Raw genomic sequence first — 13,482 nt, forward strand, 5'->3', positions numbered from 1 at the left:
TGTATTTGACAGTTTAAGTGCAATAAGACGTGAAAGAGAACTTAGTTTAATACTCACGGGACATCCAGCTTTCTGTGTGAGTGATTCGGATGTGTGCGCTCAGAAGTTTAAACGGATATGGCTTTAAGACGCATGCAGATAATACACTTTCATGATGATGACGAACTGCAATGTCAAGTGAGCATGATCACGATAGAGATGATAATCAGTTCCCTTTCGAGGAAACTCGCGCTGCGTCGAGAATCGACACATTGGGGAACGCCTTCAGCGTGACGCGTCTGAAGCCTGTATGGAACTAGTCCAATCTTGATTGGTGTTGCGTCAAGACGTCAGCCGTGACGTCGCATGTGATGGTGAGCGGAAGCTATAAAAGGGAACCGGATCATAACAATGGCAGCTTTCTGTTCTTTAGCAAGCGGTCTATGTCAAACTGTGTGTCTTATTTGGTGTTGTTTGTTTGGTAAAGGTAATAATGGAAAAGACTAAACAATTCAGGCAGTGTGCGTCCCCTTGTCCGCATTATTTAAGCGAGGGTGACGCTCACGTGCTTTGTGTTCTTTGTCTTGGAGCGGAGCATGTGAACAATTGCCCATGAGAACGCTCCGCTCCCGCCTTGGTCTCTTCGATGAATCAGGCCAGGCACGCGCTCCCCATGGATCAGGTCCCGCGTCTGTCGAGGCGGCGCGGCGCTTGCATTCATGGGGATCGCAAAGGGATCTGGCTGAGGATGTTGAGATGGCTTCGGCCCTTTCTCAACATTCATCGGCCAGTTCCCATTGTCTCGCTCGCGACCCGCCCAGCGGCTTCTTCCACCCGCGAGAGGGACCCGATGTTCGAGCTATCTGGTTATGAGGGATCAGATAGTTTGAACATCGAGGCAGGTGGATGTGAAACTCCATCATCACATTCACCTGCCTTTGAGGAGTTGCTGGAGGTTGGGTTGTGACCCGGGCTGTGGGTAAATAAAAAGTTCCCTTTTATAGCTTCCGCTAACCGTCACATGCAACGTCACGGCTGACGTCATGACGCAACACCAATCAAGATTGGACTAGTTCCATACAGGCTTCAGACGCGTCACGTCACGCCAAAGGCGTTCCCCAATGTGTCGATTCTCGACGCAGCGTCTCGTTCCCTTCTCAGGGAACGAGGGTTACAGTCGTAACCCGAGACGTTCTTATCAGAGGATCTGAGGCACGAGCTGTACTGGCTCCGCCCCCTTCTGGAAAGGGGGCTTGGAGCAGCAGCTCATTTGCATTTGCACGAAAACAGCATGTTTATGCTTCCACTCAAAAATGGGCATTTACAACAAATGGCAGCATACCAGCTGGTTTGCTTTTCTCTTTTGTGTCCAGCTGTATTGAGTATTATTAATGACTCTCTGTTTTACGGTGTTATGCCATCTGCACTTAAAATTGCTGCTGTAACCCCTGTTCCAAAAACAAATAGCTGTGACTTTGAGAATATGGGAAATTTTCGTCCCATCTCTAGTCTCCCTTTTATTGCTAAAATCTTAGAATGTATAGTTGCTTGACAATTGCTTTCTCATTTGTCTGTAAATAACCTCTTCGAGTCTCTTCAATCCGGCTTTCGTAAAATGCATAGCACTGAGACAGCTTTAGTCATAGTCACAAATGAATTATTGATGGCTTCCGAGGCTGGCATGGTAAAATTTGGTGTTCCCCAGGGCTCAATTTTGGGTCCCTTACTTTTCACTCTTTATATTTTTCCTCTTGGCCTGCTTTTGAGGTCTCTAGATCTTGATTTTCATTTTTATGCGGATGACACTCAGATATATGTTCACTCAAAATCTGATGTAAATGTGGCCGTATCACATCTTTCTAACTGTACAGTTATTAAAAAATGAATGTCTGCAAACTTTTTATGTTTAAATAGTGACAAGACTGAGGTGATGCTTATTAGTTCGCCTCACCATTTAAGCAGAGTGCAACCTGTAGCGATACATGTGGATGGCTCGGTAATTCAGTTCCAATCTAAATTAAAAAATGTGGGAGTAATTTTCGATCCTAATCTTACATTCGATCTTCACGTACGTAATACTGTCAAAGTTTCCTTTTTTCATCTTAGAAATATATCCAGATTACAGCCCATGCTGTCTTTTCCTGTAGCAGAAAAAATCAGTTAACACTCTGGTTTTCTCTAGAATTTACTATTGCAATGCCTTGTTAGCAGGAGCATCAAACTCTATTCTGAACAAACTTCAGTGGGTACAAAACTCTGCCGCACGTATTCTGACCAAAATTCTTATGTTGACGTATAAGGCATTGAATGGACTCGCTCCTCAATATCTAGCCGAGCTTTTAATGCCCTACAATCCAACACGTAATCATCGTTCGGCTGATGCCGGTCTCTTAGTTGTCCCGGTAATGAACAAAAAAACAATGGGTGATAGGGCGTTCTCTTCAGTTGCCCCAAAGTTATGGAACTCCTTGCCTTCTGAAATAAGATTTGCTCCATCTTTGAAAAGGTTTAAATCATCACTTAAAACTCATTATTTTACGGAAGCATTTGGAGAAAGGTGATATTGGTGGTTGTTAATGAGATGTATCTTATGGTATTCTCTGGTTTTTATTTTAATTGCCAAATACTCTGTTTGTATTATTACCTCTTGTATGTGTTTTCTTAATTTTGCTTGTGTAAAGCGCTCTGAGAATTAACTTTTAAAAGCGCTATATAAAATAAAGTTATTATTAAAGTTATTATTATGGTATGATAAATGTTCTATGGGTTATTTTGAGCTGAAATTCAGACACATTCTGGGGACACCTGAGACTTGTATTACATCTTGTAAAAAGGGGCATAATAAGTCCCATTTAATGCAGCAAGAAAAAAAATTCACTTTTTTTTCTAATTAACATATCTGGACCCTTGAAATATAATACATTTACCTGAGAATCAAACCTGTGAAAGTTACGTTTTTTCTTCTTCAATTTTTCCGTATACCCCATTTGATTTTTTGAGCATAAAAACAATTCTGTCAGGACCACTAACGTCGAATACGATTGAAAATTAGCATACAGTTTGGATTGGCGGTATGATTCTGTTCTGGGCAAGAACTCCCTTTGCAAAATTAAAATGTAGCTATAGAGATGAGTATTTTGCTAAATATGTGTACTATATTATTATGTACTATACTATATTACTATACCAGCTGACAGTGCTCTCTGTACAGCATTAAGTGAGATTTCTTTTTCTTGGGAATGTATCTACTGTACCTTTTGATGTATCTACTGTACCTATTATGCATCCAAATGAATCTATATTTAATCAAGATTGGAATCAAATCACAAGAATTGAATTTGTGAAATTTGTGTCAAGCAATAATAAAAACAGTAGCCTACCAGTCATTGTACCATGTAAACATTGTAACATGTTGTCACTAAACCTAGTAAAATTATGTTTAGTAACCAAATGTTTTGACAATCACAATAAATTCATTGTGATGTAAAAAAAAAAAAAAAAAAAAAAACTTGCTAAACAATTCTCACTCCAAGATAAACTCAAAAGTGCCCTGCAGAACTGACGCTGCGCTTGATCTCAAATTAAAAAAATGTTTAAAAAGTTGTGAAATTTTTAAGATATGCTGTATTTTATAGATATATAGCAAACCACATAAACAAGCAGCTGTATAGCAATACCATAGAAACCACTCAGAACACACTCTAGCATTGAGGTGGTACTCACATCAAAAATATTTATTTTTAAATACTTATTGATTTGTATGATTTTTAACATGATTACATATTTCAAGCATCTTCATCTGTGGGATCAACTAAATGTCTTACCTGCTAGACAACACTTCACCATGAGCAATCAATTAAACAACGCTTTAAATAGTGGATCACAACAAAACTAGTATGTTTTTTTAACTTGTAAATGTAGTAAGATAGGTAAATAAAAAGTTGGTGGTTAAATGTAAAACAGAGCAGCAGACAAGCTGCAAGCTGGTGCATGTGGCACTGTAGCCAATGCTGGATAGAAGCATGTACTTCAGCAGCCAATCAAAGCTGCCCTTGGCTGGGATAAGAAGGGGAAGTGGCCAATGGGGCACAGGCAGTGTCTGTACATTCCCCAGCTCTTAAGAGGTTAATGAGCAAAGCTGCTCGGCTTCCTGCCAGCACGTCCAGCAGCTCAGAGACGTTCCCACAATGAGTGAAAGCTGTATCACGACAGGACTGAGTCTAATTATACACCCACAGAGAGAGGGAGAAATAGGAGGGGGTCACAAAGGGCGAGCTGAAGTGTGTGAGTCTGTGCGTGTGTGTGTGAAGCCGAGAGAGAGAGAGAGAGAGAGAGAGGGAGAGAGAGAGAGAGAGAGAGAGAGAGAGAGAGAGAGAGAGAGAGAGAGAGAGAGAGAGAGAGAGAGAAGGGAGAGAGAGAGAGAGAGAGAGAGAGAGAGAGAGAGAGAGAGCGCTCACAGCGGGCGAGACAGAAAAATACAGAAGATACAGCAAAAGAGTGACTAGGTGAGGACAAGATAAGGAAAAAGACATAGTTTACAGCGTCATGCTGGATATTCCCTTCTGCTGTGCTACTGCTGCTTTCCCATGATCAATCAGTGTATTTCTCTCCATAAAAAGACACCCAAAGAGGTAGGACACTTTTGCATGTGTGTGCTCGTGTTGACAAGTGTGATAGAATAGGCGTTATTGAGTGACTTCGAGACATACGGGAGTGTGTGAGGTATGTTGTGTGGGTGTTGTGCGGATATTCAAGCAATGACAAGACAATGTGTGACTCAAAGTGTGTTCTTCAAAGTCACCAGCTTTAAGTGAAACGTGCAAAGACAGGGTTTGTAACTTGCCACATTTCGAGGATAGCGTTGAAAGTGTTGGAAAGAAGCAGATAAAGGAAGCTGATAGGGCCTAATGACTGATCGTCTTTTGTGTTTTATACTTCTGAACTGTCAAAGTGAAACATGCAGTTGTTATATGATGAAGCAATATCTACCAATTTCTGAACCTTTAAATGACTATCTCTGTTATAACTTATTAGGGCTGATTCAGGCATATTTTTTATTTAAAATCCAGAACTAACCTTTGTCAGGCATTAAAAAAAGACACTGACAAAACATTTTTTTTTTACAGTAACAGCTGCTTGTTGTTATGTTTTATTTTTTTTATTACACTTGTAAGACTTTTATTAGAGATTTTTTAATTGCACGGTATAAGATGAATGAAAAATTTGCATAGTGAATTTTTGATAGTGAAAGCCATGTGTTTAGTATATATCATCAGATCTTGAAATCAAATTTTTTAAATAAAGTGTCCTATATATTTATATTGAGATTTTATGTTTTTGAAATATAGCAATATGAAATGCAAACCCATATTCATTATAATATATTTATGGTTTAAGATCTTCTCTGTCACTGTCAGTGATTCTCAGATGGCTGCTGCCTCTTTAAGATGCCTATTTTTACAGTAGCATTCACATGTGTGTGTGTGTGTGTGTGTGTGTGTGTGTGTGTGTGTGTGTGTGTGTGTGTGTGTGTGTGTGTGTGTGTGCGTGCGTGCGTGCGTGCGTGCGTGCGTGCAAGTGTGTGTGTGTGTGTGTGTGTGTGTGTGCGTGCGTGTGTGTGTGTGTGTGTGCGTGTGTGTGTGTGTGTGTGTGACTGCGATGTGAAGGCAGAGAGCAGGAGTGAGTCTGTGGGTGTGTGAATAGAGTAATTTTGCTGGTGTGTGCTTCTCCACGACAGACTTCGGCTGAGAAATGTCGGCTGGTTAGTTAATCGCTCATTCTGCTTGTTAGTTCAGTCTCTTGACTCAGATGTCTCACTCACAAAAGAACGCACAATGTTATTTTAATAAGTGTTTTGTCTTGTTTACCTGTAAAAATATATAGAAACATCCTTAAAAGTATAGACTGTATACAATTTGTTGTTAGAGAATCTTGAATTAAATTAAAATTAAATTATTCTTTTTTAATGTTTTTATAACTCAGTATACTTTAAGTACAAATTGAATTCAGTTAGTAAGCTGATGTATGCAGGAATCTTATGCAATTAATCCCATATTTTTATTTTATACTGTACATAGCTCGTTTTGAGATAATAGTCTAATTTCATCAGATGGTCATATGCTCTTATACAAATTGTGATTGTTTTAGAATAGTGACTCATTTATCACTGATGTGAATCCAACATATTGATTTATTTATTTTTATTTAATTAGTTTCACACATTCATTTACTCATCCGTTCATTTATTCATTCATTACTCACACATGCTTTAAAAGTCTACCAAATATTCACAGATTATATCTAACATGTTTTATGTATGAAACAACAAGGGGTGTGACGAGATCTCGCGAGACTAAAGTGTGACGAGATTTCTCGTCGAGTGAAAAGCTGTCTCGCGATATAGCCATGACGAAGCGTGAGGGTGAAATTAGCATATGCCACCGCTACATTCACATTACATTAGCCTCCTCTGTCATTTTGCTGTTTATAAAAATAAAAGCGGTTGTAAATAATTGTTAACGTCTGCTCTGCTCATCCAGCACGAGTTGCAGCCGCACACAGACTGACAGTGCAGCAGGAATCACAGTTCAATGATTCATTGCACAACAGCATCTGATAAATGTCTTAGGGGCGGTTCACAAAGAATGCGTTTTTCCATTCAGTTCGCTACTTTTCCATTGTTTTTCTATGTAAACACGCGCTAGACGGGTGTGTATAACGATCCGCTCACGTCTTGCATCTTTTGCGGTGTCTCGCGCATGACACAGCATTCTAAAAACGCGGCGCTCCAGTTAAAATCAGTTCAACTTTTAAAAAACAAAACACGTCTCGAGACCATGCGTTTTCCCCATTCCACTGCCAGCGTCTCGCGTTTACAAAGCAATTACACGTCCTGTGTGAACGGCCCCTTATCTTGTAGAATGCGCTCAGCACCTCCACTACGGAGTACACCCAATCGCGAATTTGAAAGTTGGAGTAAAACACGAGCTCCCTGACGCAAATTAGGCGGCATACAATAGTCTGTCTCCCAATATCAAACCTGTCTCTGGACTGTGTAGTTGTGGCTCTGGTCTCTGTTTGCACTTGAATACTGAGAGAGTACTGTAATCATGGTTGCCCTTGCACTTATTGTTTGCACTTAGAAGGACTAAGAAAAAACTGTTATTTATTTTTGTTATTTATACTGTTTTTATTTCTAAGTTAAATTTGTGGAAAACAGTTCCATTGGGAGGTCCCACACAGCCTCAATCAGAAGTTCTGGAAGCTCATAATTAAAGTACAGTAAGGGCTGAAGAGACTCATGTGAAATCATACTTGCGAGAAGCCAGTCAGTTGAGTTTGTAGCAAAACCTTTTACAGTGCTTTTAAATTGTTGTCTTTCAATGCATTTGATAATTCATACTTATAAAGTAGAGCTGAAATGACATTCATTAGAAGATTATTAGTTTAAACATTTCAAAATGCACCTGCAGGCTATTTTTCCAGTCATGAATTTTGTCATTGAGAATTTCTAAAATATTGTCTAAAAAATATATATTTCAAAAATCGCGAACCCAATCTCGTGTGGCTGGGGTCACACTCCTTAAAACAACAACTAAAAGTTGTATATGTTTAACTATCATGTCATGAGGAGAGAATAAAAAATCACAGTGGACTCGGAAAACATTGATTCTAAAAACCAAATGAGTGAATTCGGTTCATTCCAATCCAGTGGGTGCATGCAAGCAAAGGCACACTTCTGTCTGTCTGTAATCGTTTGTTACACATGTAGCAATGCACATTATGTGTTCATCATGTTAAGAGTGTGACAGCAGTAAGGCCACAATGGCATCATGTTCCTCTCAAATGTACTCATTTTGGCTAATCAAGACAGGATGTTGTGGGTGGGGGTGTGTGTGTGTGTGTGTGTGTGTGTGTGTGTGTGTGTGTGTGTGTGTGTGTGTGTGTGTGTGTGTGTGTGTGTGTGTGTGTGTGTGTGTGTGTGTGTGTGTGTGTGTGTGTGTTTAAGGCACGTGCTGGCCTCAATGATGAAGATCTACAGAGATCAGGATTTCTGTAAGAGCGTCACTGATCTTATACTGTACAGCAATGCCCAGTAATCCTGTTTGACCTTAACTTCCAGAGGTTTACATACTAAAACTCTATTCAATAATCTCACCTATATTTTAAAATTCATTAAAAAAAAAAAAAGAGGAAAATCCTCCACGACACAATTAAGTATTAGAGCTTATAAAATGTAAGGGTAACACTTTATATTACGACCCGCAAACAACTGCGTAAGTAAACCGAAATTACGGTGTACGTTTCTGTAATTATAGTGTACCTCCGTGTAGGTATAAGGGAACAATATGTTAAGTTTTGGGTAATAAAGGGGTACAACCAGATATACAAGCAAATTATTTATAATGTAATTATTTTAAAACTAACAGGTACCTATTCTGTTACAGTTTTTTTCAGTCGCTAACAAGCGTTTCTCCAACCAGTTGTCACATTTTCAAAACTCTAAACACAATTAGCACAGCATCGGTCTTTTGTGGCCATACCATTCACACATTTCATGTCGTTTTCACACAATATGCAGTCATTGAACACATTTCCACAATGCTTACATTTTCTTAACAGACAAGCTATACCTCCCAACAAATTATGGATTGTTTTTGTAGTATTTACAAATGTTAACACACACCATCCCACAATAGCAAAAACAATATTCCAAACCTTAGATACAGTATAAAAACATCTGCTTCTGCAATTATATCAGTTCAAAAACAATATATCTCAGCTGATTATAAACAAACAATTGAATAATTGACACACCGTAGCTGATTTATGTTGGGTAAATTGGGCCAACCATAGCTGATTCCAGTCTGGCTTAGACTCAGTAGCAGGGGTTATTTTTTTCTATTACATTGACACTTATACAGTAAACGGAGGACTTTGAGGAGTTATGTTTTTGGACACAGAAACAGAAAAAGACAAACACTGTAATGTCTGGACGTGAAAGAGTAAGATTAAGGGGCTCAGGGAGAAGAGCAGGCCCAGTGAGAGATGCAGTGAGAGGTGCAGGTGCAGTGAGAAGTGCAGGTGCAGTGAGAGGTGCAGTAAGAGGTGCAGTGAGAAGTGCAGGTGCAGTGAGAGATGCAGTGAGAGATGCAGTGAGAGGTGCAGGTGCAGTGAGAGGTGCAGTGGGAGATGCAGTGAGAGATGCAGTGAGAGGTGCAGGGAGAGGTGCAGTGGGAGATGCAGTGGGAGATGCAGTGAGAGATGCAGTGAGAGGTGCAGGTGCAGTGAGAAGTGCAGGTGCAGTGAGAGGTGCAGTAAGAGGTGCAGTGAGAAGTGCAGGTGCAGTGAGAGATGCAGTGAGAGATGCAGTGAGAGGTGCAGGTGCAGTGAGAGGTGCAGTGGGAGATGCAGTGAGAGATGCAGTGAGAGGTGCAGTGAGAGGTGCAGGGAGAGGTGCAGTGAGAGATGCAGTGGGAGATGCAGTGAGAGATGCAGTGAGAGGTGCAGGTGCAGTGAGAGGTCCAGTGAGAGATGCAGTGAGAGGTGCAGTGAGAGGTGCAGGTGCAGTGAGAGGTGCAGTGGGAGGTGCAGTGAGAGGTGCAGTGAGAGATGCAGTGAGAGGTGCAGTGAGAGGTGCAGGGAGAGGTGCAGTGGGAGATGCAGTGGGAGATGCAGTGAGAGATGCAGTGAGAGGTGCAGTGAGAGGTGCAGGTGCAGTGAGAGGTCCAGTGAGAGATGCAGTGAGAGGTGCAGTGAGAGGTGCAGTGAGAGGTGCAGGTGCAGTGAGAGGTGCAGGTGCAGTGAAAGGTGCAGTGAGAGGTGCAGTGAGAGGTGCAGGTGCAGTGAGAGGTCCAGTGAGAGATGCAGTGAGAGGTGCAGTGAGAGGTGCAGTGAGATGTGCAGGTGCAGTGAGAGGTGCAGGTGCAGTGAGAGGTCCAGTGAGAGATGCAGTGAGAGGTGCAGTGAGAGATGCAGTGAGAGGTGCAGGTGCAGTGAGAGGTGGAGGTGCAGTCAGAGGTCCAGTGAGAGATGCAGTGAGAGGTGCAGTGAGAGGTGCAGTGAGATGTGCAGTGAGAGATGCAGTGAGAGGTGCAGTGAGAGGTGCAGTGAGAGGTGCATTGAGAGATGCAGTGAGAGATGCAGTGAGAGATGCAGTGAGAGGTGCAGTGAGATGTGCAGTGAGAGGTGCAGGTGCAGTGAGAGATGCAGTGAGAGGTGCAGTAAGAGGTGCAGTGAGAGGTGCAGGTGCAGTGAGAGATGCAGTGAAAGGTGCAGGTGCAGTAAGAGGTGCAGTGAGAGGTGCAGGTGCAGTGAGAGATGCAGTGAAAGGTGCAGGTGCAGTAAGAGGTGCAGTGAGAGGTGCAGTGAAAGGTGCAGGTGCAGTGAGAGATGCACTGAAAGGTGCAGGTGCAGTAAGAGGTGCAGTGAGAGGTGCAGGTGCAGTGAGAGATGCAGTGAAAGGTGCAGGTGCAGTAAGAGGTGCAGTGAGAGGTGCAGGTGCAGTAAGAGGTGCAGTAAGAGGTGCAGTGAGAGGTGCAGGTGCAGTGAGAGGTCCAGTGAGAGGTGCAGTGAGAGATGCAGTGAGAGGTGCAGTGAGAGATGCAGTGAGAGATGCAGTGAGAGGTGCAGTAAGAGTTGCAGGGAGAGGTGCAGGTGCAGTGAGAGGTGCAGGTGCAGTGAGAGATGCAGTGAAAGGTGCAGGTGCAGTGAGAGATGCAGTGAAAGGTGCAGGTGCAGTAAGAGGTGCAGTAAGAGGTGCAGTGAGAGGTGCAGGTGCAGTGAGAGGTCCAGTGAGAGGTGCAGTGAGAGATGCAGTGAGAGGTGCAGTGAGAGATGCAGTGAGAGATGCAGTGAGAGGTGCAGTAAGAGTTGCAGTGAGAGGTGCAGGTGCAGTGAGAGATGCAGTGAAAGGTGCAGGTGCAGTGAGAGATGCAGTGACAGGTGCAGGGCCAGGGAGAAGAGCAGGAGAGGGCAAGGTAGAGGTGTAAGAATGAGTGGTGGTGGCATTCCAAGGGCTGCAAGAACAGTAGTCAGTGATGAAATTGCCACTATCATTGACCATCTAATCAACCACGGTCTTTCACTAAGAGAGGCTGGTAAACAGTAAAGGAAAAAAAAATTGATTTGCTTTTTACTGGAATGCTTTTGAATGTGAACATTACAGTACATGTGGACATACAGTTTCCTACCAAGACATTTAGTGTAAAAACGGTGGATTGCATGTTTTGCATGCAAATACCTGTAAAACTGAAACACAAAAGTCTATGACGTTTTTGTAATGTCAACAATAGCCAGTATTTTGAAACCTGGTGTACTTTGATTGACTGCATGTACCTTGTGAAGTGAAAACAAGTGTTATTCTTTGACAGAATAATTTCATTCTGAGTCAGATTTCGCGTGTTTGGGTAAAGTTAGTGTGTGCAGAGAAAGATGTGTTCTATTTTGAAATGAAGAGTTAGTATATATTTAACAAAATGTGTTTTTGAGAAGAAAACTATCCATTTGGCCAATTGTGTTTTGTAGGTGTGAGTCTGTGTTAAGAGTTTAGAAAAAGTATCTGAAGTATGGGTAAGCGCTTGTTAGCGATTGAAAAAAACTGTAATATATTCCAGGCAAAAATTGTATGTCTGTTGTATATAAAAGTTATCACATTTCTGGCAAAATATTCTTGTGCAATGTAGTTAGAGGGTAATTTTGACATCTGTGGGTTGTAAATTAAACGTGTATATATATATATATATATATATATATATATATATGGCTGTATATATGCACAGTATGATAAAAATTGAATTTATTGGCTTTTCTTACTAAACTACTTAACGTTAAGCCAAAAAAAATAGCTATGATTTTAGTTTAGAACGTACCATGTAGTACTTACCTTATCACATAGTATTGCAATGACACTTAAATGTCAGGGAAAATATACTGTGTAATTAAACGTTTTTTTGTTTTGTTTTAGTAGAGTACCTTTCTCTGCAAATAGTGTTGTTTCGTATTGTTACCTAGTAAGTAGTGTTTGTTAGCCTGTAAATAGCCATGTATTTACAGGGTAAGTGTGACTCCTGCGGGCTGTAAATTAAAGTGGCGCTTGTTACCCTCTTGTTCTGTGCAGTTGCAGGGTAAGTGCAGTAAATGTACAATAAAGGATCCCATTTAATTTCTGACTTTTATTTTACAAAAAAAATTAAAAACACTTTTTCATCTTAATAAAAGATTGTCTTTTCTACAGTATACTCAAACAACAAAGTAACATTATATCCCCCCCCCCCCCCCCCCCTTTTTATTCGCTTCTCTTGCTTTTCTTCTTCTTTCTTTTCTTGCTCTTCTTTTTGGAATTTTTGCCTGGAATATATTTACAGAATAGGTACCTGTTAGTTTTAAAATAATTACATTATAAATAATTTGCTTGTATATCTGGTTGTACCCCTTTATTACCCAAAACTTAACATATTGTTCCCTTATACCTACACGGAAGTACACTATAATTACAGAAACGTACACCGTAATTTCGGTTTACTTACGAAGTTCTTTGTGGGTCGTAATATAAAGTGTTACCAATGTATTTTCCAATAAAATGTCAAATTATACCCAATTGTTGAAAAAGTGGATCCATCCATTCATCATAAATGTAATCCATACGGCTCCAGGGGTTAATAAAGGCCTTCTGAAGCAAAGCGATGAGTTTAAGAAAAATATCCATACCTAAAACTAACTATCTTCCGGCAGACGGCCTACGCAAATCAACTTACGCCAAAAGAGTAACCCTTGACGCGATGTAGGAGTAGCGTAAACTTTGACGTCTCTCGCGGTTCAAGGAAATAGGGCTGTGCAACAAACTCAATCTCCTCTTCTCTTACATTGAAATCCTTCACCATTTCTTTCGACATAAAAATCTCGTTTTAAACTTCTAATTCGTGACCGGTGTTTTGTTTTGCTCAATACGTCATGCGTCGGGGTCAAGGGTTACTCTTTCATCGTAAATCGATGCGTACGGCCATCTGTCAGAAGCTAGTTAGTTATTTTAGTTTATAAAGTTTCAAGTATGGATATTTTTCTTAGACAAACACTCCGCTTTGCTTCAGATGGCCTTTATTAACCCCCGCAAAGCCGTGAGGATATCTTTTATGATGGATGGATGCACTTTTTTGGGCTTCAAAATCTCATCCTCCATTCACTCCCATTATAAAGCTTGGAAGAGCCAGGACCTCACAGCTTTTAACATTTACTGTATCTCATGCTGGCTCCGGTTTACCTTTTTTTCATGAATCATTCCTTGATTTAACTTAAACTTATTAATATAGAGAGAGACAATATTAAATGGATTAATTTCTAATTTTAATTAAATTATACAGATACGGTTATACTGATTAATTTTTATAAGGCATTAACTCAGATTAATGTGTAAAGTGTTTCCTTTAATTCAGTGCAATCACATTATTATTAATTCACAACATTTTTTGAGGATACACGCATATTCATATCTCAATTATTCTAATG

At 40.7% G+C, this 13,482-nt stretch overlaps 1 protein-coding gene across 5 annotated transcripts in view; it reads left to right on the forward strand.

The window, feature by feature from the left end:
• The first annotated feature begins 4,142 nt into the window (after nt 1-4,142).
• LOC143733391 (uncharacterized) overlaps nt 4,143-13,482 on the forward strand; it is a 71,061-nt gene continuing 61,721 nt past the window's right edge. For 4 of the 5 annotated variants that reach the window (XM_077225094.1, XM_077225097.1, XM_077225096.1 and 1 more), the window contains exon 1: nt 4,143-4,610. The gene's annotated coding sequence lies outside the window, so the exon portion shown is untranslated. The remainder of the gene's footprint in view (nt 4,611-13,482) is intronic. The other variant, XM_077225099.1, reaches the window with a different exon arrangement.

This window comes from Siphateles boraxobius, unplaced genomic scaffold (genome assembly GCF_051911475.1).
Source record: "Siphateles boraxobius isolate OS27281-9 unplaced genomic scaffold, OSU_SipBor_1 99, whole genome shotgun sequence".
Classification (NCBI taxonomy): domain Eukaryota; kingdom Metazoa; phylum Chordata; class Actinopteri; order Cypriniformes; family Leuciscidae; genus Siphateles; species Siphateles boraxobius.